The sequence below is a fragment of the Anolis carolinensis genome, unplaced genomic scaffold (assembly GCF_035594765.1).
Source record: "Anolis carolinensis isolate JA03-04 unplaced genomic scaffold, rAnoCar3.1.pri scaffold_10, whole genome shotgun sequence".
NCBI lineage: Eukaryota > Metazoa > Chordata > Lepidosauria > Squamata > Dactyloidae > Anolis > Anolis carolinensis.
Genome location: NW_026943821.1, coordinates 3,724,048 through 3,747,261, shown reverse-complemented (window position 1 = coordinate 3,747,261; position 23,214 = coordinate 3,724,048). Strand labels below are relative to the sequence as shown.

The following is a 23,214-nucleotide window of genomic DNA, read 5'->3' as shown; positions in this document are numbered from 1 at the left end:
CACTGTAGAATGAATGCAGTTTGGCACCACTTGAACTGCCATGGCTCCATTTATAGCATCCTGGGAGTTGTAGTTTTATTAAGGGTGCATCTACACTGTAGAATGAATGCAGTTTGGCACCACTTGAACTGCCATGGCTCCATTTAGAGCATCCTGGGAGTTGTAGTTTTATTAAGGGTGCATCTACACTGTAGAATGAATGCAGTTTGGCACCACTTGAACTGCCATGGCTCCATTTAGAGCATCCTGGGAGTTGTAGTTTTATTAAGGGTGCATCTACACTGTAGAATGAATGCAGTTTGGCACCACTTGAACTGCCATGGCTCCATTTATAGCATCCTGGGAGTTGTAGTTTTATTAAGGATGCATTTATACTGTAGAATGAATGCAGTTTGGCACCACTTGAACTGCCATGGCTCCATCTATAGCATCCTGGGAGTTGTAGTTTTATTAAGGATGCATTTATACTGTAGAATGAATGCAGTTTGGCACCACTTGAACTGCCTTGGCTCCATTTATAGCATCCTGGGAGTTTTAGTTTTTTAAGGGTGCATCTACACTGTAGAATGAATGCAGTTTGGCACCACGTGAACTGCCATGGCTCCATTTATAGCATCCTGGGAGTTGTAGTTTTATTAAGGATGCATCTACACTTTAGAATGAATGCAGTTTGGCACCACTTGAACTGCCATGGCTCCATCTATAGCATCCTGGGAGTTGTAGTTTTATTACGGGCGCATCTACACTGTAGAATGAATGCAGTTTGGCACCACTTTGATTGCCATGTCCACATGTGAGTTGTAGTTTTACTAAGAGTGCATTTACACTTCAGAATAAATGCAGTTTGACCCCACTTGAACTGCCATGGCTCAGAGCAATTGAATCCTGGAAGTTGTAGTTTGACTCAGGGCCCATGTACACTGTAGAAGGAATGTGGCTTGACACCACTTAAACTGCCATGGCTCAGTGCAATTACTTAGCTTTACTAAGGGTGAATTTACAATGTAGAATGAATGCAGTTTAACACCACTTTCCCTGCCATGGCACTATCTATAGTATCCTGGAATTTGTAGTTTGACAAAGCCAAAGACTGAGAACTGAAAATCCCGAGATTTCATAGCCTGGGACGCAGCAGTTCAAGTGAGGTCAAACTGAATTCATTCTATACTACAGATGTAACTATAGTGTTCCTAATTCAAACCTATGCTTTTTCCCTGCTCAGACGGGTTTGCTATTGCTTTTCCCGCGGGGCTGAGAGAGTGTGACTTGCCCAAGGCCACCCAATAGGTTTCCTTGACTGAGCAGGGATTGGAACTCAGCTGTTTCTTCCCAAATCGTTCCAGTCCAAAATAAAAAACCTCCGCACAGCCGCTTCTCAAATCTCAGGGGTGAAACGACGGATAGCTTGTCAGCGCTGGGCTTTCACAAAACAAAGGAAGCGGATAGACAAAATTCTGGCAGGCCATTATTCCGGACCAGTGCTCTCATCGCTGGGTTTCGAGGCAAAAATGTCCAGGAAATAGATATCTTTTTATAGAGCCAGCCCCAAAGAAGTGAATTACCTTGCGGGAGGAGTAGAAGTGACTGAGATTGTGGGGAGAACGGGACTGCAAGAGAGACAACTTCATCTATTATTATATCCACCCATTAAAGATGCTTCTCCCCACCTGGAAATAGGCCTGGAGACCATCAACACTGTGGAAGGAATGCAGTTTGACACTATGGCTCACTTCTATGGAATCCTGAGTGGTGTAGTTTGGTGTGGCAAGTAAGGTAAAGGTAAAAGTTTCCTCTGACGTCAAGTCCAGTCGTGTCCGACTCTGGGGGTTGGTGCTCATCTCCATTTCTAAACATGAAGAGCCAGCGTTGTGCGTAGACATCTCCAAGGTCATGTGGCTGGCATGACTGCATGGAACGCCTGTGCCGTTGTGCCTGGGGCTATAACCTTTAGCGACAGAGGCATGGACGTGACATCTGTTAACGTGGGATTTTTGTATTGGTAGTGTTTAAATGAAATTTGTGTCTTCCATGTATTGCATACTGATTGCATCATCCAGAGTGTGCTATAGTCTGTAAAGAGTTAATTACTAAGAAGCTGTGTTGACCTTGATGTGTGGCTGGAACTGGGGAGTGTCCAGACACAAGTGTTTGTGCATTACTGATTACATCAGTACAGGCTCCTACCCTGCTGGGATTCAGAAGGGCCGTAAAAACATGGTTATGTGCCCAAGCTTTTGATGAGTAAATGACAAAGTTGACATGGCCTGATTTAAGGATGAAGCATGAGGATCTCGGATGAATGGAATTAATTATATATATGTTTTTAAGGTTTTTATAATGTGTTTTAACAATGTTATTAACAGATCTGTTTATATTGTTTTGTTTTTATGATTGCAATTTGGGCATTAAATTTTGCCAATTTTTGTAAGCCGCCCTGAGTCCCCTCGGGTGAGAAGGGCGGGGTATAAATGTTGTAAATAAAATAAAAAATAAATAAATACATCAGTTCTGTCTGCCTAGAGTGAGAGTCCTGTGTCTATTGTCTGCAAGTCTGTTTGTCTTGTACAGTAAAACTTTGTATATAGTTTTACCAAAGTCTCTGGATGTCACTTCGTTCTGCATCCAACTGCTGCTGCGCTGCGTAAATTACTCTGACAACATCTTTCCCCAGGGGATTGCTTCTTGCCCTCCTTTAGGGAAACTGGAACTCCCAAGGACCAAAACACTGTAGATAACTCAAAACTGGTTTTATTGTTCACAAAAGGTTATCCCCAAAAGCTGGAAGTTTCAAAGGGGTAAAGGAAAATATACATTACAGTCTTTGGTTGTCTTAAGTCCAAGGAGCTTTGCAGCTGAGAAGCTTTTCCAGGTCCCTCTTTCTCAATGGCTGTGAATTCCGGAGCAATCCTCAGCCTCAGGCCAAATGGCCTATGTTTGGAGACACAGAGTCTTCCTCTGATGCCAAATAACTGATTTGAAGGCGCTTGAGATTCCTCAATGTCGTCCAGGTTGGCCCTGAACATGAAGCATAAGTTTCAAGGGTAAGAACCTCAGAATTGGTGCTGAGAGGTAACTTAATCAAGGGCTTTTAGAGCCAAGTCTCTCTCTCATGTCCATCTGGTAGAAAGCTTGATGGTGGAATGAAAAAGGAAACACTTACCCACTCCAGGAAAGGGCGGAGTCAAACAATCCAACTACATTTACAGGGTAAAGGCAAAATCAGGCATGATACAATTCAAATCATGCAACTTACAGTTTGACATATAGATGGCGCCACTTGCGCCATCACAACGTCGTTACCTTCCCGCCAGAGCGGTATCTATTGATCTACTCACATTTGCATGTTTTCGAACTGCTAGGTTGGCAGAAGCTGGAGTTTACAGCGGGCGCTCACTCCTCTCCCGAGATTTGAACCTGGGACCTTTCGGCCTGCAAGTTCAGCAGCTCAGTGCTTTAACACACTGAGCCACACACCAAACAGCAGAGAATTCAAAAGATCTGGGGAAACTACAAGCATGATTCTACAAGATGTTGAGCCTTAAATTAACTCCTAGCTTTGAGCCAGGGAGCCCCAGTGGCACAGTGTGTTAAAGCTCTGAGCTGCTGAACTTGCAGACCGAAAGGTCCCAGGTTCAAATCCTGGGAGAGGAGTGAGTTTCTGCCAACCTAGCACTTCGAAAACATGCCAATGTGAGTAGATCAATAGGTACCGCTCCGGTAGGAAGGTAACGGTGCTCCATGCAGTCATGCCAATGGCCACATGACCTTGGAGGTGTCTACGGACAACGCCAGCTCTTCAGCTTAGAAATGGAGATGAGCACCAACCCCCAGAGTGTGAGTAGATCAATAGGTACCGCTCCGGCGGGAAGGTAACGCGCTCCATGCAGTCATGCCGGCCACATGATCCTGGAGGTGTCTACGGACAACGCCAGCTCTTCAGCTTAGAAATAGAGATGAGCACCAACCCCCAGAGTCAGACACGACTGGACTTAACGTCAGGGGAAACCTTTACCTTTACCTACCTTTGAGCCAGGGAAGTTAAAGCGGTATCAAACTTCATTCATTCTACAATGGAGATGCATCCCAAGCCTCATTGTTTATACCCACAGACGCTAAATTGCATATTTTGAACAAAGGGCCTGCCAATCATTGCCTGAGGAAGACTACGTCTCTCTCTTTCTCCCTCACCACCTTCAGAGTGGGTGGGATGCCCACCAAGGAAAGCAAAAACCGTGCAGCCATCTGTGCCGACAACAACGTCGCTGGCTAATCTCTCGCCGGTGTTTTATTATCCCATTGCATTATTAATCCCAATTATCCATTTCCTTGATTGCTATTCTTCTGTTTTAGTGGGTTTATCCAACGGATCTTGCGGCACCGCGCTCCCAGCGGCGAGGGTTCAACGGCGCAGTTTGTTCACGGTGTGGTATTTTGAGTGTTGGGATTCCGGCTCAGAACCCATTCAAGGATCGGAGGTCTCACTCTCTCAGCCTCAGAGCACAGCCATGGGAAACATCCCCTGAAGAAATTCTGACAAGATAATATGCAGGAAGGGGAGTATTTACAAAGGATCAGCCAGCCTCGCTCTTGGGTGATATTGTAGTGCTAGATTTCCCTTTAACTACAATGACAACATTCTTTGAAATGCTGGGGCTAAACTACAAAATCCAGAATTCCACAGGATGTTGCTATGAGAGTTAAAGGAAATATATATTTATTTTATTATTATTAACCTTATTTCTCCAGCCCGAAGGGACCCAAGGTGATTTAAGGTAAAGGTAAAGGTTTCCCCTTGGTTTCCCCCAATGTGCCAATCACCACCGGGACCACCTGCACTGGTTTCTGCCAGTCATGTCTGACTCTGGGGGTTGGTGCTCATCTCCATTTCTAAGCCGAAGAGCCAGCGTTGTCCGTAGACACCTCCAAGGTCACGTGGCCATCATGACTGCATGGAGCGCTGTTACCTTTCCGCCGGAGCGGTACCTATTGATCTACTCACATTGGCATGTTTTCGAACTGCTAGGTTGGCAGAAGCTGGAGCTAACAATGGGCGCTCACTCCGCTCCCGGGATTTGAACCTGCGACCTTTCGGTCTGCAAGTTCAGCAGCTCAGCGCTTTAACACACTTCGCCACCGGGGCTCTGGAAAAATAAGACATCCCCTGAAAATAAGACCTAGCACATCTTTGGGAGCAAAAATTAATATAAGACACTGTCTTATTCTGGTATTTTAACTGATGATATTATTTTATATTGCTGCTGCAGTCCCCATCACCAATGAAGTCGACTGAATTGTACTTGGTGGTTGATTGATATTATTACTTCTGTATTAACGCTTGTTTTATTGTCTTACAGTGTTTTATTTATTTATTTTTGTATATTGTTCAATGTATTTATGTGGTTGTTTTTGTAAATTGTGCTAGTCAAGCCTTGCCCCATGGGAGCCGCCCTGAGTCCCCGTGGGGAGATGGTGGCGGGATATAAATAAAGTTTTATTATTATTATTTTCGGGGAAACAGGGCTGCTGCTGCTGCTCAGTTGTTTAGTCGTCTCCAACTCTTCGTGACCGCATGGACCAGTCCAGGCCAGAGCTCCCTGTCATCCGTCACCGCCCCCAGTTCCTTCAAGGTCGAGCCAGTCCCTTCAAGGATACCGTCCATCCATCTCGCCCTTGGTCAGCCTCTCTTCCTTTTTCCTTCAATTTCCCCCAGCATCGTGATCTTTTCCAAGCTTTCCTGTCTCCTCATGATGTGGCCTCTAATATCCTTCCCTCCAGTGAGCAGCCATTGGGCATCATTTCCTGGAGGATGAACTGGTTGGATCTTCTCACCAAGGTCCAAGGCACTCTCAGGATTTTCTTTCAAAAACATCTCTCTTCCTTCGCTCAGCCTTCCTTATGGTCCATCTCTCGCATCCATAGGTCACTATGGGGAATACCATTGCATTGACTATGCGGACCTTTGTTGCCAGTGCTCTTCACTATTTTATCATTGAGGTTAGTCCTTGCTCTCATCCCAAGAAGGAAACGTCTTCTGATTTCCTGGCTGCAGTGATCTTCGCGCCTAGAAATACAAAGTCTGTCACTGCGTCCACGTTTTCTCCCTCTATTTGCCAATTATCAATAGGTGTCGTTGCCATGATCTTGATTTTCTTGATGTTTAACTGCACCCCAGTGTTTGCCCTTTCTCCTTTCTCTCTCCTTGGTGATACGGCTCCTCAGCTCTTCCTCACTTTCGGCCATCAGAGTGGGATCATCTGCATAACTAAGGTTGTTCATGTTTCTTTCAGCAATTTTAACTCCAGCCTTGGATTCCTCAAGCCCCGCATGTCGCATGATGTGTTCCGCGTACAAGTTGAATAGGGAGGGTGAGAGTATACAGCCCTGATGTCCGCACTCCTTTCCCAGTCTGGAACCCGTCTCCTGTTCCGTGGTCTGTTCTGACTGTGGCTACTTGGTCTTTATAAAGATTTCTCAGGAGACAGACAAGGTGACTTGGTCTCCCCAGACCACCAAGAACATGCCACAGTTTATTATTATTATTATCAACACAGTCGAAGGCGTTAGAATAGTCAATAAAGCAGAAGTAGATGTTTTTCTGAAACTCCCTGCCTTCCTCCATTATCCAGCATCCGGATATTGGCAATTGGGTCTCTGGTTCCTCTGCCTTTTCTAAACCCAGCTTGGACATCTGGCAGCTCTCGCTCCATGTCTTGCTGGAGTCTGCCTTGCAGGATCTTGAGCATTACCTTCCTGGCATGGGAAATAAGGACCACTGTACGGAAGTTTGAGCATTCTTTAGCATTTCCCTTTTTTGGTATGGGGATATAAATTAATAATAATAATAATAATAATAATAATAATAATTTATTTGTTTGAACAGTCATATGACCATTTCAAAGTGCAACATAAATAAAAAACAAGGTAAAAAGGATGGGAGGACAGCAGCTGATTTTCTGTTTGCCGTCAAAATCTTATCTTCCTGATTCTTCTTTCAGGAAATGTGCTCTTTTCTTGATAGCTTTCAGGATAAAAAGGCTTATTCTGATTATGGTGGATCTTTCTTGTCCTTGCAAGAGGACTGTCAGAAGATCATTTCTGTTGGGGGACCTACAATTAGATAGTAATGGATGTAAATATCTGTGTCAAAGTTCAGCATATGCTGGGCAGTCAATCAAAAAATGTTCGATATCTTCCACTATTTTGTTCTCCCCAGACACAAAATCTCTCATTTCTTGGGATGTTACAGTAGCGACCAGTTTGCATCATAATATCGAGTTGTTCAAACCTAGCCCTGGTATATATTCTTCTTAAGGGTAACGGAACTGGAATAGTCAAATCGTGTTCTAAATGAATATTCATTTTGTGGGAGGCTGAAAACTTTGTGGCAGAAGACCTACCTATACTTGCTAGGTCCAATTGAGCATAGATATCATGAGTGCGTTGCATGAGCACTTGTTTTGCCCTAGGTCCTAGATCATTCGCCCCTGGTGGTGGCGCAGTGTGTTAAAGCGCTCAGCTGCTGAACCTGCAGACCGAAAGGTCCCAGGTTCAAATCCCGGGAGCGGAGTGAGCGCCCGCTATTAGCCCCAGCTCCTGCCAACCTAGCAGTTCAAAAACATGCCAATGTGAGTAGATCAATAGGTACCGCTCCGGGAGGAAGGTAACAGCGCTCCATGCAGTCATGCCAGTGGCCACATGACCTTGGAGGTGTCTACGGACAACGCCGGCTCTTCGGCTTAGAAATGGAGATGAGCACCAACCCCCAGAGTCAGACATGACTGGACTTTACCTTTACCTAGATCATTCAAAAATAGTATGGGGATATAAATTGGTTTTTTTCCAATCTGATGGCCAATCTTGTGTTTTCCATATTTGGTGGCGGGGTATAAATAAAGTTTTATTACAGTAGAGTCTCACTTATCCAACACTCGCTTATCCAACGTTCTGGATTATCCAACCCATTTTTGTAGTCAATGTTTTCAATACGTTGTGATATTTTGGTGCTAAATTCATAAATACAGTAATTACTACATAGCATTACTGCGTATTGAACTACTTTTTCTGCCAAATTTGTTGTCTAACATGATGTTTTGGTGCTTCATTTGTGAAATCATAACCTAATTTGATGTTTAATAGGCTTTTCCTTAATGCCTCCTTATTATCCAACATATTCGCTGATCCAACATTCTGCCGGCCCGTTTATGTTGGATAAGTGAGACTCTACTGTATTATTAATTATTATTTTCGGGGAAACAGGGTAGCTGTTAGGAATTGTGGGAGTTGAAGTGCAAAACACATAGAGGGCCGAAGTTGGCCAATGCCTGATGTAGAGGCATCTTTCCAACGTTTGCCGGCTTCCCAAAGTCGGGTGGATTATCACGCCTTTAACTGGAAGTTGTAGTTTGGCGACTGCACCTTGTAGCCTCCAACTTGCCCCACCTGCATCCCTTTCTCCTCTTCTTCCCTCCCTAGTTTCAGTGCAGCAGCATCAGCTGCAACGCGCCCGCCTTTCCCGACGCGAAGCCTCCGCCTTCCTTCTCCATCTGCAGAAAAGGGGCGGCCCTTTCCCCTCCCTCCCTCCTTTCCTCCCTCCTTCCCCTTCCTCGGGGCGACACCCAGCTCCCTTCCCTCCCCTCCCCCCCCCCAAAAAAGGCCAGGAAAGGACGAGGACGCGCCCGGAAAAGGCACCCCAAAGCCGTGCGCCCTGGCCACCCCGTGCGCCCTGGCCTCTCCAAAAAGGAAAAAAGGAAAACCGGAGAGGCGCGTCTTGCTTTGGCCCTCCCCGTTTCCTCCCCCAACCCACCCTCTCTGTCTCCCCCTCCCCAACCCAGCCCAGGTTCTGCGGGGCTCGGCAAAGCCCAAATCCGGCAGCGGGGAGCTTCGTCTCGGCTCAGGATTTGGAGAGATCCAACGTCGCGTTTTCCAAAAAATACCCAACAAAAGCCAGCCTCTCCAATGGCCAAGGGCGGTGGATGAAGCTCCTTTTCCCCGGGGGCCACAGCCCTCCCGAGCCCCCCCTCCTCCCTCTACCGTTCCTTCCCTTTGCCTCTTGTGTCTGCGTGGATTTTGCCGATGGAGGTTTGAAGGAGGCGTTTGGGGGGAGCGCTTTTCCAAGGTCCCCCCTTCCCTCTCCAAGATCGCCTTGGCGCAGAGTCGGGGACATCTCCTCCTCCTTTTCTCCATGCCTGCCATTCTGCGAAGCTCCCTTCCCCCCCCGGAGATGAAAGCATGACCCCTCCCATCGGGTGAGGCAAGCTGCACCCCAAAAGGTAAGCGAAAGAAGAGTGTTTTTGCTCCTACTAAGAGCTCCTTCTCTGCCTTTTTCCTATGGGCGTGAGGCTTGGAAAGATGGACTTGGCACAGGGATGCATTGCCCAAGCTTGGGCGAAATGGTGTGTGACTGAGGGGGGGGGGGCTTATGGGGAAGGGGAGAATATCTATTTGCAAAGAGATTAATGGGAATAAGAGGGGCTTCCAGGCCCACCCTTCCCCACCGTGCGTAAATCTCTCCCACCCTTCCCCACCGTGCGTAAAGCTCTCCTTGGAGGATCCCATGCCGGAGGTTCCTCTCATCAAGAAGCAGGGTGGGAGGGGCTGTTGGGGGTGGAGTGTCCGGTTTGGAAAACCTTTTTTTGGGGTGGGTGGGGGGTCAGCTAAGAAGGGCCGGGCTTGGCACTGGCAGGGCGGGAGGCGCCTTTGGGGAGACTCCTTGGAGACAGAGATGGATGGATATTGGCCATTGGTGCCATGGAGGAGAAGGGTGTTTCCAGGGCTCCCATTTCTAGGTACATATATGCTTTGTTTGTCTGATATGACAGTGTTAAATAGTGTATTTATTGTTATCATTATCATTATTATTAGTAGTAGTATTAAAAATAATAAATAAGTTTAATAAACTCATCCCAGGCTAGGAAATGACATGTATAACCCAGGAACAAAATCATCACACACAGAGTCAATATTTAAATGATGATGATGATACAGTAGAGTCTCACTTATCCAACACTCGCTTATCCAACGTTCTGGATTATCCAACACATTGTTGTAGTCAATGTTTTCAATACATCGTGATATTTTGGTGCTAAATTTGCAAATACAGTAATTACTACATAGCATTACTGTGTATTGAACTACTTTTTCTGTAAAATCTGTTATATACCATGATGTTTTGGTGCTTAATTTGTAAAATCATAACCTAATTTGATGTTTAATAGGCTTTTCCTTAATCTCTCCTTATTATCCAACATATTCGCTTATCCAATGTTCTGCCGGCCCGTTTACGTTGGATAAGTGAGACTCTACTGTAATAATTATTTATTTATTACTTGGCTCTCCTTTCTGCTTGAGGTGGAGTATCAAAATAAAACCATATGAAAACTCATCTTGGGTTAGGAAATGATATGTATAACCCAGGAGCAAAATCATTTCACACAGAGTCATTATTTAACATCTCACATGGAGTCATTATTTAAATGATGATGATAATTATTTATTTATTACTTGGCTCTCCTTTCTGCTTGAGGTGGAGTATCATAATAAAACCATATGGAAATTCATCTCGGGTTAGGAAATGACATGTATAACCCAGGAACAAAATCATCTCACACGGAGTCATTATTTAAATAATGATGATGATAATAATCATATATTACTTGGCTCTCCTTTCTGCTTGAGGTGGAGTATCATAATAAAACCATATGGAAATTCATCTCGGGTTAGGAAATGACATGTATAACCCAGGAACAAAATCATCTCACACATAATCATTATTTAAATGATGATGATGATGATAATTATTTATTTATTACTTGGCTCTCCTTTCTGCTTGAGGTGGAGTATCATAATAAAACCATATGAAAACTCATATGACATGTATAATCCAGGAACAAAATCATCTCACGCGGAGTCATTCTTTAAATAATGATGATAATAATTACAGTAGAGTCTCACTTATCCAAGCCTCGCTTATCCAAGCCTCTGGATTATCCAAGCCATTTTTGTAGTCAATGTTTTCAATATAGCATTATATTTTGGTGCTAAATTCGTAAATACAGTAATTACAACGTAACATTACTGCGTATTGAACTGCTTTTTCTGTTAAATTTGGTGTAAAACATGATGTTTTGGTGCTTAATTTGTAAAATCATAACCTAATTTGATGTTGAATAGGCTTTTCCTTAATCCCGCCTTATTATCCAAGATATTCACTTATCCAAGCTTCTGCCGGCCCGTTTAGCTTGGATAAGTGAGACTCTACTGTGTGCTTTGTTTGTCTAATATGATAGTGTCAAATAGTGTAATTATTATTATTATGGAGCCTCCATTGGCCTAGGGGATAAAAGCCTTGTGACTTGAAGGTTGGGTTGCAGACCTGAAGGCTGCCAGGTTCGAATCCCACCCAGGGAGAGCGCGGATGAGCTCCCTCTGTCAGCTCCAGCTCCATGTGGGGACATGAGAGAAGCCTCCCACAAGGATGGTAAAACGTCAAAACATCCGGGCATCCCCTGGGCAACGTCCTTGCAGATGGCCAATTCTCTCCAGAAGCAACTCCGGTTGCTCCTGACACGAAAAAATAAATTTAAATAATGATGATTTATTTATTACTTGGTTCTCCTTTCTGCTTGAGGTGGAGTACCATAATAAAACCATATGAAAACATTAAAAATATATGTTACTCCCATTTGAGTCTTTTTGTGCCAAGGTATGCCAAAGGTTATCTGTCTTCCCAAGCTTTCCCATGGAGAGTTTTAAGGCTCTCCCAATGTGCCAGGAGGGAACCAGACTTTGGGGTGGGGAGTGTGTTTGCCCTTGTGACCAAAAATAAGGTGTTTTATTGTATTGTAATGCATCTGTCATTATATATAATAGTCTCCTTGTGCCAAAAGGAGGGAATGTCAAAGGACGTGTCTTTCCGTAAAAATCTGCAAATCAAGTATGGATACTTCCAGGCCTTCCTAATGTATAGGGATTGGGGAGGGGATCTGAGTCTGGTTGCCCTTGTGGCCGAAACAGAGTGTATGTGTGTGTGTGTGTGTGTGTGTGTGTGTGTGTGTGTGTATATATATATATGTATGTGTGTGTGTGTGTGTGTGTGTGTGTGTATAAGGGATCCATTTCATAGTGGACACAGGAGGCTCTGAAATCCAATTCTTCACAGCGAGGCAGATCTTTTGCTCTGCTTCTGCGCACCACCCTCGGAGACTTTAGGTCCCTCCAAATAGATAGGGAGGTGACTTGGGGCTCTTTGTCCTTGTGGCCAAAAAAATGAGAGTATTTTTTTTTTCTGTGCAAAGGATCCATTTCGCTCTAGCCACAGGAGGCTCCGGAATCCACATCAAGGTTCACCCTCCCACCCTTAAAAGAAAAAAAAAAGTAATATTCAGAGTGGGATGAGTTTGCCAGTCTCCAAACTGGGAAGCTTGCCTTTGTCTCTCCCTGTCTTTCCTCGGAGGGCTGCCTATCATGGTGGCTCCTCTTTGCCAGACCCTGGGGGTGGCAGCTGGTTAGGAAAATGGGGGAGCTTTGCCAGCCCATAGAGGTGCCATTCTCTTCCCTTGGCACCGAGGAAGGGCAGCTGGCATCCTCCTGGCCTCCCAGTCGTCGTAGTTGTCGTCTCTTGTTCTGAATGTCTGACACAATTGGGGTCTTGCAAACCCACATTTTGGGGGACATGGATGGAGGGGAGACCCTTTTATGTTGCCAGGGCGGAAGCTCCTGCCTCATTTTTTCCGAAGGAGGATCTGAGCCGCTTCCAAACAAGAGACATGGAAACAGCTGCCAGCCCTCCGCCTCCAGCTTCCCTGGATTCATATTGAGCCCTGTGCGGTTTTGATGGGTAAATGACTGGATCGATGATGGATCTATATAGGGTCGTTTTGACACCCTCCCTTCTCCCTTTCTTCCCTCCCTGCTTTTGGGTCTCTCTGGGCCGCAGAACTCAAGCACAGGTGAGGCTTCTCTCCCTCCTCCCCTCCCCTCGGCTAGCTTCACCTGCTCTCTTCCATATGTTGAGTCTGTCTCCTGCCCCTTGCTGTTGATGTACGAGGCCTTGTTGCGGCGGAAAGGCAGGAAGGGTGGCGGTGGAGCTTTCCGGGAGCATCTAATGAAGCTTCCCTTGAGTGCTTGGCTGCCTCGTTGGTTCCATGGAAAGCTTTTTGGACACCTGGCCCCCTCGCTGACCCAGGCATCCACCCACAGCCACATGCTGATGCGCGCACTGAAATAGAACCCTTCACAACACCCCACAGGTGTTTGGAACTGGGTCCAGAGAGAAGCGCAAGGAAGAGGTGTTATTATTAGGATGATTAACTGAAACATTAATGCTGGCTTCCCAGTGACAAAGGACTCTTGCCACACCCTGGACCAGGGGTCCCCAAACTAAGGCCCGGGGGCCGGATCATAGAATCATAGAATCATAGAATAGTAGAGTTGGAAGAGACCTCAAGGGCCATCCAGTCCAACCCCCTGCTAAGAAGCAGGAAATTGCATTCAAAGCACCCCCGACAGATGGCCATCCAGCCTCTGTTTAAAAGCCTCCAAAGAAGGAGCCTCCACCACGGCCCGGGGGAGAGAGTTCCACTGTCGAACAGCCCTCACAATGAGGAAGTTCTTCCTGATGTTCAGGTGGAATCTCCTTTCCTGTAGTTTGAAGCCATTGTTCCGTGTCCTAGTCTGCAGGGCAGCAGAAAACAAGCTCCCTCCCTCCTCCCTATGACTTCCCTTCACGTATTTGTGCATGGCTATCAGGTCTCCTCTCAGCCTTCTCTTCTGCAGGCTAAACATGCCCAGCTCTTTAAGCCGCTCCTCATAGGGCTTGTTCTCCAGACCCTTAATCATTTGAGTCGCCCTCCTCTGGACGCTTTCCAGCTTGTCAACATCTCCCTTCAACTGTGGTGCCCAAAATTGGACACAGTGTGATTCCAGGTGTGGTCTGACCAAGGCAGAATAGAGAGGGAGCCAGACTTCCCTGGATCTAGACGCTATTCCCCTATTGATGCAGGCCAGAATCCCGTTGGCTTTTTTAGCTGCCGCATCACATTGCTGGCTCATGTTTAACTTGTTGTCCACGAGGACTCCAAGATCTTTTTCACACGTACTGCTGTCTAGCCAGGCGTCCCCCATTCTGTATCTTTGATTTCCATTTTTTCTGCCGAAGTGAAGTATCTTGCATTTGTCCCTGTTGAACTTCATTTTGTTAGTTTCGGCCCATCTCTCTAGTCTGTCAAGATCGTTTTGAATTCTGCTCCTGTCTTCTGGAGTGTTAGCTATCCCTCCCAGTTTGGTGTCGTCTGCAAACTTGATGATCATGCCTTCTAACCCTTCGTCTAAGTCGTTAATAAAGATGTTGAACAGAACCGGGCCCAGGACGGAGCCCTGCGGCACTCCACTTGTCACTTCTTTCCATGATGAAGACGACGCATTGGTGAGAATCACCCTTTGGGTTCGTTCGGGATGCGGCCCTCCAAGGTCATTTACCTGGCCTGCGCCCTCAGTTTTATGATATAATATTTTATATCATTTTAAATAATATATTGCATATACATATAATATTGATGTTATAATGTTATACAGTATAATACTAATAATAATACCATATAATAATATTAATTATATGTTATATATTACATATAATTTCGAAAACATGCCAATGTGAGTAGATCAATAAGTACCGCTCCGGCAGGAAGGTAACGGCGCTCCATGCAGTCATGCCAGTGGCCACATGACCTTGGAGGTGTCTACGGACAACGCCGTAGACAAGCTGTTGACAAGCTGGAAAGGTTTCCCCTGACATTAAGTCCAGTCATGTCCGACTCTGGGGGTTGGTGCTCATCTCCATTTCTAACCCGAAGAGCCGGCGTTGTCTGTAGACACCTCCAAGGTCATGTGGCCACTGGCATGACTGCATGGAGCGCCGTTACCTTCCTGCCGGAGCAGTACCTATTGATGTACTCGCATGTTTTCGAACTGCTAGGTTGGCAGAAGTTGGAGCTAACAGCTCACGCCGCTCCTGGGGATTGAACCTGGCACCTTTCGGTCTCCAGCTCAGTGCTTTAACGCACTTCGCTCCAAATACAGCCACATATTTTGACCAAGGGGAGAGAAGAGGATGTTTGACCTACAAATAACCCCAATTGCTCATGGCTTTTGATCCACTCATAGAAGTCTCGAGGTGCACACTCAAACTGGCCTTGCTGGGGTGATACTTGCCCAATATCAAACACTTCCAGGGCCAAAACTAACAACATGAAGGTCAACAGGGACAAATGCAAGATACTTCACTTCGGCAGAAAAAATGGAATGCAAAGATACAGAATGGGGGACGATGCCTGGCTTGACAGGAGTCCTCGTGGACAACAACTTAAACATGAGCCTACAATGTGATGCAGCAGCTAAAAAAGCCAATGGGATTTTGGCCTGCATCAATAGTATAGCGTCTAGATTCAGGGAATTCATGCTCCCCCTCTATTCGCCTTGGTCAGACCACTTTACCTGGAATACTGTGTCCAATTTTGGGCACCGCAGTTGAGGGGAGATGTTGACAAGCTGGAAAGCGTCCAGAGGAGGGCGACTAAAATGATCAAAGGTCTGGAGAACAAGCCCTATGAGGAGCGGCTTAAAGAGCTGGGTATGTTTAGCCTACAGAAGAGAAGGCTGAGAGGAGACATGATAGCCATGTACAAATACGTGAAGGGAAGTCATAGGGAGGATGGTCTAGGATTCTGGAAATTGAAGTAGTCTAAAACTACCCAAGAGCAAGAACCATTTGGTGACAGTATGAGAGGTCTGTGGGTCAGAGGGTGGTTTGGAGCATTAAATAGGTTGATGAATGTCAATGTGTTTTGATGTGAGGAGTACGTGGGTGCTTTGCTTATTAGCATTGCTTAATGGCGCATATGGCAAAAGTTGATCCATGTAGGCACATGCTATCATTGGGATTAGCAGAGCTTGAAGGCCCTTCAGTACATCATGCGTTTCTTGGATTACCCAAAGCGGAACTGACTGTTTGTTTGCTTGGTTCCTCTTCCCTGACACTCAAGGATGTGCCTGGAAACAGGATTAACCATCCGTACCCCATAACTCAGTGCAAGGCTATTTTTCAACATATCTCTCCTAAGCATCTCTAAGATATCACTTCTGGGTACCATTTTTGGACATTTCGGTTCTGGGTTTGGGCATTCACAGGTGCCTTGGGTGTCCTGGAGTTGCTCTACACTGCAGAATCAATGCAGTTTGACACCACTTATGTGCCGTAATTCAAGGCTATGGAAACATGGCAGTTGTAGTTTGGTACCAGACACCTTTGGCAAAGAAGGCTGAAGACCTAGTAGAATGACAACCCCCAGCATTTCATAGCAGTGCTGGGAATTTTGGGACAAAAGATGCTTCTCATTCGATGGAGAAGTACTGTATATAGTTTTTCAGTCCTTTTTTAGGACTGAAAAAAAAAATCCCTTGGCTTATACTCGGGTGAGGGTCCTTATTATGAGGGTAGGCTTATATTCAGGTTGGCTTATACTCAAGTATATATGGTATATTTATTATTTTTCTCTATTATTATTGGTATTGTTACATTTATTATTTTATTATTATTACTTTTGTTATTTTACTCTATTATTGTTGTTACTTTTACATTTATTTTACTCTATTTTTATTAATACATTTATTATTTTACTCTATTTATTATTACATTTATTATTTTACTGCATTTATTATATTTATTATTTCACTCTATTATTATTAAAAGGATACATAAGCGCATTTACATTGAAGAAGATGAAAATGATGATTTAATCAGAGTTGAACAGTCATATCTTAAATTACAGTTTGATGTAAAGATTCAAAAACATTTAAACTACTGAGGCCTCAGTTAATGTAATTTTATTGGTATCTCGGCCTATACTGGAGTCAATGTTTTCCCAGTTTTTTTGTGGAAAAATTAGGTGCCTCGGCTTATATTTGGGCCGGCTTATACTCGAGTATATATGGTATTCTTATTTGAGAGGACTTCATTCTTCCCAGTGTTTTCTACCCCTTGTAGGATGTAGACTGAATGTAGGTTGGCCCCACTTGAACTCCCATGGCTAAGTTATAGTTTTACAAGGTCTAGAGCAGTGGTTCTCAATCTGTGGTCCCCACATGTTTTGGCTTCCAACTCCTGGAAATCCTAACAGCAGGTAAACTGGCTAGGATTTCTGGGAGTTGTAGGCCAAAACACCTGGGAAGCCACAGGTTGAGAATCACCTCTGCCCCCAAATGTTGATGTTTTACCAAACTACAACTCCCACGATTCCATCACATTGAGCCTGGGCACTTATAGTGGGGTCCAACTGCACTCATTCTACTACCTAAATGCAAGTTATGGATTGAATCCTGGAGCATGCGTGTTATGTCAACTACAATAGGACTACAACTGGTAACCACTGGGGCTTGGTTCCAGAAAATCCATGGATGTTCAAGGGCCAATGATGTAGTAAAATGGCATCCAGCAAAATCAAGGTTTGATGTTGTTTAGGAATATTTATGTAACCCGCAGATACCAAATCCATGGATACTACCCTGTTTCCCCTAAAATAAGACATCCCCAGAAAAGAAGACCTAGTAGAGGTTTTGCTGAATTGCTAAATATAAGGCCTCCCCCAAAAGTAAGACCCAGCAAAGTTTTTGTTTCGAAGCATGCCTGTCAAACAGAACACCAGAGCATGCAGGATCGGTAAATGCACGTACTATAGAGTGTTGTACATGGAAATATTGGTACAGTAGTAACAAGAAATTCTTGATAGGATTCACAGTTTGTCTGGTTATGCTGGTTTGTGATGACAACTACTGTAGAGTATCTATATATATAAAAGAGTGATGGCATCACGGCAGCGGACAAAACAAAAAAAGTAAACACCCCACAACCTCGAAAATTGACAGCACAACCCCTCATCCATGCCTCTAGGTTGATACATCAAAAGGAAAAGAAAAATAAAGTCCTAATTAGAGGGAGAGGAATAATTGTTTTTATCCAATTGCTGCCAGTTAGAAGGCTAAGCTCCGCTCACTTGGTCTCCTAGCAACCCACTCAGCCCAGGGGACCCTTTACCTTAACTATCACCAATTCCTTAATACTTTATTTCCCATACCACCATACTTCGCCACAGCAACGTGTGGCCGGGCACAGCTAGTATATATATAAAAGGGTAATGAAATTTTGGCCTAGGACAAAACAACAAAACTACACATCCCAGAAACACTAAACTTGGCAGCACAACCCCTCATCCATGCCTTTATGTTCATACAACAAAAATAAAAGAAAAATAAAGTCCTAATTAGAGGGAGAGGAAGAATTGTTTTTAGCCAATTGCTGCTAGTTAGAAGGTTACGCTCCGCCCGCTTGGTCTCCTAGCAACCCACTCAGCCCAGGGGACAGGCAGAGTTAGGCCTCACTTAGGCCTCTTCCCCACTACCTATAAAATACAGATTATCTGATTTGAACTGGATTATATGGCAGTGTAGACTCAAGGCCCTTCCACACAGCTATATAATAACCCATTTATAATCTTATATTATCTGCTTTGCACTGGATTATCTTGACTCCACATTGCCATATAATCCACTTCAGTGTGCATTTTATACAGCTGTGTAGAAGGGGCCTCATATAATCCAGTTCTAAGCAGATAATATAAGATACTTTATTTCCCATACCACCATACTTCGCCAAGGCAACGCGTGGTCGGGCACCGCTAGTATATAATAAATGTTTATTTTTTTGTTCAACAATAAATGTGAATTCTTCTTCATGGAAAACTAAGACATCCCCTGAAAATAAGACCTAGCGCACCTTTGGGAGCAAAAATTAATATAGTATTCGGGGAAACATGTTATGTGCGGACTACAATTCATAACGCCTCAAGGCTATGGAATTCTAGGAGTTGTAGTTTTACGAGGTCTTTTGCCTCCTCTGCTGAAGAGTGCTAGTGCATGCTACTTCTAGGATTCTATAGTATGAAGCCATTAAAGTGGTGTCAAATTGCATTCATTCTGTGTAGTATAAGATGCACCCTTGGAGATGAGTGGGCAGCTTATTTTGAATGTGAAGGTCGTTTGGGAGCATTTCTGGGAAGGGGAAGATCACCCCTAAATTCGCCTTGAGACTCAAAGCAGATGGGGTTTGAGAGCATCGTAGGATGCAAACATGGGACTTCTGGTCTACCTGGACCACACGCCACGTCTAGCCGAGCGGAGGAGACGAGAAACCAATCCGACTTGGATATGAGAGACGCAGGGCCGGCCGGAGATATTTTTTAATGGGAAGCGGGGGTGCTGAAAAGCGCCCCCGCCACCCGCGCCCTGGCCCCGCCCAGCGTGCCCTGGCCCCGCCTCCCACGCTGCGTGGGAGGCGGGGCCAGGGCGATTAGTGAGGGGGGGCGGGGCCACAGTTGGCCCCGCCCCCGCCCAGCGTGGCCATTTTGCCCTTAGTAACAAACTAAGGGCAAAAATGGCTTCTCTGGCTGTGCGCATGCGCACAGCCAGAGAAGCCATTTTTGCCCTTAGTTTGTTACTAAGGGCAAAATGGCCTAGCTGTGCTGTGCGCACGCGCACAGCACAGCTAGGGCATTCGGGCCTGACTTCCTGGTCGCGGCCGGCGACCGCCCGGGCGATCGCCGGCCGCGACCAGGAAGTCAGGCCCGAATGGGCTATCTGCGCTGTGCGCACGGGCACAGCGCAGATAGCCCATTCGGGCCTGACTTCCTGGTCGCGGCCGGCGATCGCCCGGGCGGTCGCCGGCCGCGACCAGGAAGTCAGGCCCGAATGGCCTAGGTGTGCTGTGCGCGTGCGCACAGCACACCTAGGCCATTTTGCCCTTAGTAACAAACTAAGGGCAAAAATGGCTTCTCTGGCTGTGCGCATGCGCACAGCCAGAGAAGCCATTTTTGCCCTTAGTTTGTTACTAAGGGCAAAATGGCCTAGCTGTGCTGTGCGCACGCGCACAGCACAGCTAGGGCATTCGGGCCTGACTTCCTGGTCGCGGCCGGCGACCGCCCGGGCGATCGCCGGCCGCGACCAGGAAGTCAGGCCCGAATGGGCTATCTGCGCTGTGCGCACGGGCACAGCGCAGATAGCCCATTCGGGCCTGACTTCCTGGTCGCGGCCGGCGATCGCCCGGGCGGTCGCCGGCCGCGACCAGGAAGTCAGGCCCGAATGGCCTAGGTGTGCTGTGCGCGTGCGCACAGCACACCTAGGCCATTTTGCCCTTAGTAACAAACTAAGGGCAAAAATGGCTTCTCTGGCTGTGCGCATGCGCACAGCCAGAGAAGCCATTTTTGCCCTTAGTTTGTTACTAAGGGCAAAATGGCCTAGCTGTGCTGTGCGCACGCGCACAGCACAGCTAGGGCATTCGGGCCTGACTTCCTGGTCGCGGCCGGCGACCGCCCGGGCGATCGCCGGCCGCGACCAGGAAGTCAGGCCCGAATGGGCTATCTGCGCTGTGCGCACGGGCACAGCGCAGATAGCCCATTCGGGCCTGACTTCCTGGTCGCGGCCGGCGATCGCCCGGGCGGTCGCCGGCCGCGACCAGGAAGTCAGGCCCGAATGCCCTAGCTGTGCTGTGCGCGTGCGCACAGCACAGCTAGGCCATTTTGCCCTTAGTAACAAACTAAGGGCAAAAATGGCTTCTCTGGCTGTGCGCATGCGCACAGCCAAAGAAGCCATTTTTGCCCTTAGTTTGTTACTAAGGGCAAAATGGCCTAGCTGTGCTGTGCGCACGCGCACAGCACAGCTAGGCCATTCGGGCCTGACTTCCTGGTCGCGGCCGGCGACCGCCCGGGCGATCGCCGGCCGCGACCAGGAAGTTCCTGGTCGCGGCCGGCGACCGCCCGGGCGATCGCCGGCCGCGACCAGGAAGTCAGGCCCGAATGGCGCCCCTAGCAGCCAGCGCCCGAGGCGGCCGCGTCCGCGGCCGCCTAGTAACAACCGGCCCTGTGAGAGAGGGAGAGAGAGAAGTTGGGGGTGAGGGAAAAGGCGTGGGCGGTCTTTGTTGTGCATTAATGGGCCTGCGTTTGGAGAGTGCGCGGCCTCTGTGCAGCTCTAAGGCTAATGTTTGTGTGCAGATGTTTGTGTGTTTGCCTCCTCCTGCAGACGGAGATTGGGCCCTTTTGTGAGTTGGCCTTCTCCTTTGTCTTTCCCGTCAGGCTTGGAATTGAGAGGATTGGATCTTAAGTGAGAAGACAAGGAGCGCATAGTCTTGTGTTCTGTGTCATAGTCCCATGCTCACTCTGTCTCAGTGATGGCCAACCTATGACACGTGTGTCAGCACTGACACACCTGGCCATTTTTGCTGACACGCTGCCGCATGCAGATTGATTGGATTGCTATGTATTTTGTGGCCAAATTTGGTGTGATTTGGTCCAGTGGTTTTGTTGTTTACTCCATGGGAATTATGCACTATACACACACACACACACACACACACACACACACACACACTAGCTATGTCCGACCACGCGTTGCTGTAGCGTTGTCTGGTGATGTTGGTGATAAATTGTTGAGGTAGTGGTGGTATTGAATGTCTGTTGTATGGTTGTCTTTATGTTTAGTATGCACACTGAGGTGGATTATATGGCAGTGTGGACTCAAGATAATCCAGTTCAAAACAGATAATATAAGATTCTAAATGGGTTATATAGATGTGGAAGGGCCTTGAGTCTACACTGCCATATAATCCAGTGCAAATTAGATAATCTGTGGAAGAGGCCTAAGTGAGGCCTAACTCTGCCTGTCCCCTGGGGTGAGTGGGTTGCTAGGAGACCAAGTGGGCGGAGCTTAGCCTTCTAACTGGAAGCAATTGGATAAAAACTTATCCCTCTCCCTGTAATTAGGACTTTATTTTTTTTTTGTTGTATCAACCTAGAGCCGTGAATGATGGGGTGTGTTGTCAAATTTCGAGGTTGGGGGGCCCGTAGGTTTGTTGTTTTGTTGGTCGCCATGATGCCATCACTCTTATATATATATATATACACACACACAGACACACACACACACACACTCACTAGCTGTGCCCAGCCACGCGTTGCTGTGGCGAAGTCTGGTGGTATGGGAAATAAAGTATTGAGGAATTGGTGGTAGTTAAGGTAAAGTGTAAATCTTTTCCCCTGACATTAATTCCATTATAAATGGGTAATATATAGCTGTGTGGAAGGGCCTTGAGTCTACACTGCCATATAATCCAGTTCAAATCAGATAATCTGTATTTTATAGGCAGTGTGGAAGAGGCCTAAGTGAGGCCTAACTCTGCCTGTCCCCTGGGCTGAGTGGGTTGCTAGGAGACCAAGTGGGCGGAGCTTAATCTTCTAACTGGCAGCAACTGGATAAAAACAATTATTCCTCTCCCTCTAATTAGGACTTTATTTTTCTTTTCTTTTTGTTGTATGAACGTAGAGGCATGGATGAGGGGTTGTGCTGCCAAAGTTTAGTGTTTCTGGGGTGTGTAGTTTTGTTGTTTTGTCCTAGGCAGAAATTTCATTACCCTTTTATATATATATATATATATACACACACACACACACACATTTTTGTAGTCAATGTTTTCAATACATCGTGATATTTTGGTATTATTTTCCTGTATTTATTATTATTATTATTATTACATGTATTATTTTACTCTATTATTATTAAAAGGATACATAAGCACATTTAGATTGAAGAAAATGAGAATGATGATTTGATCAGAGTTGGACAGTCTTATCTTAAATTTGAGCTTTATATAAATATTCAAAAACATTTAACCCACTGATTCCCCAATTGATGTAATTTTATTGGTATCTATTTTTATTTCTGAAATGTACCACCCTCGGCTTATACTGGAGTCAATGTTTTCCCAGTTTTTTTGTGATAAAATTACACAAAATTCGGCTTATATTCGGGTCGGCTTATACTCGAGTATATACGGTAAATGGCGGTTATGAACAACAGTAAGAGTAACTCATTGTATAAAGCGAATTACCAGTAAAGTTCCAGTCCTCTAGTGAACGCTATATTGACAAATGGGTCTTGGGTTTTTATGGTCAGGCCTTCCATGTTTGGGCAGAGTATTGGAATCTAAATTATTGTACACATTCCCTTTCAAGGTAGATGGATTCCGTAGCCGTAGCTCAAGCCGGGAGAATGCACATTGAATTTCCCCATTGGCTGACCTTGGTTGGAACAATTACAGATTACAAGCTGACTCATTCA

General features: G+C 45.9%; 1 protein-coding gene across 1 annotated transcript in view; it reads left to right on the top strand.

Moving 5' to 3' along the window:
• The first annotated feature begins 8,509 nt into the window (after positions 1-8,509).
• Positions 8,510-23,214, top strand: part of LOC100558967 (leucine-rich repeat and fibronectin type III domain-containing protein 1) — a 157,415-nt gene continuing 142,710 nt past the window's right edge. Inside the window, exon 1 of the mRNA XM_062962903.1 lies at positions 8,510-9,269. The gene's annotated coding sequence lies outside the window, so the exon portion shown is untranslated. The remainder of the gene's footprint in view (positions 9,270-23,214) is intronic.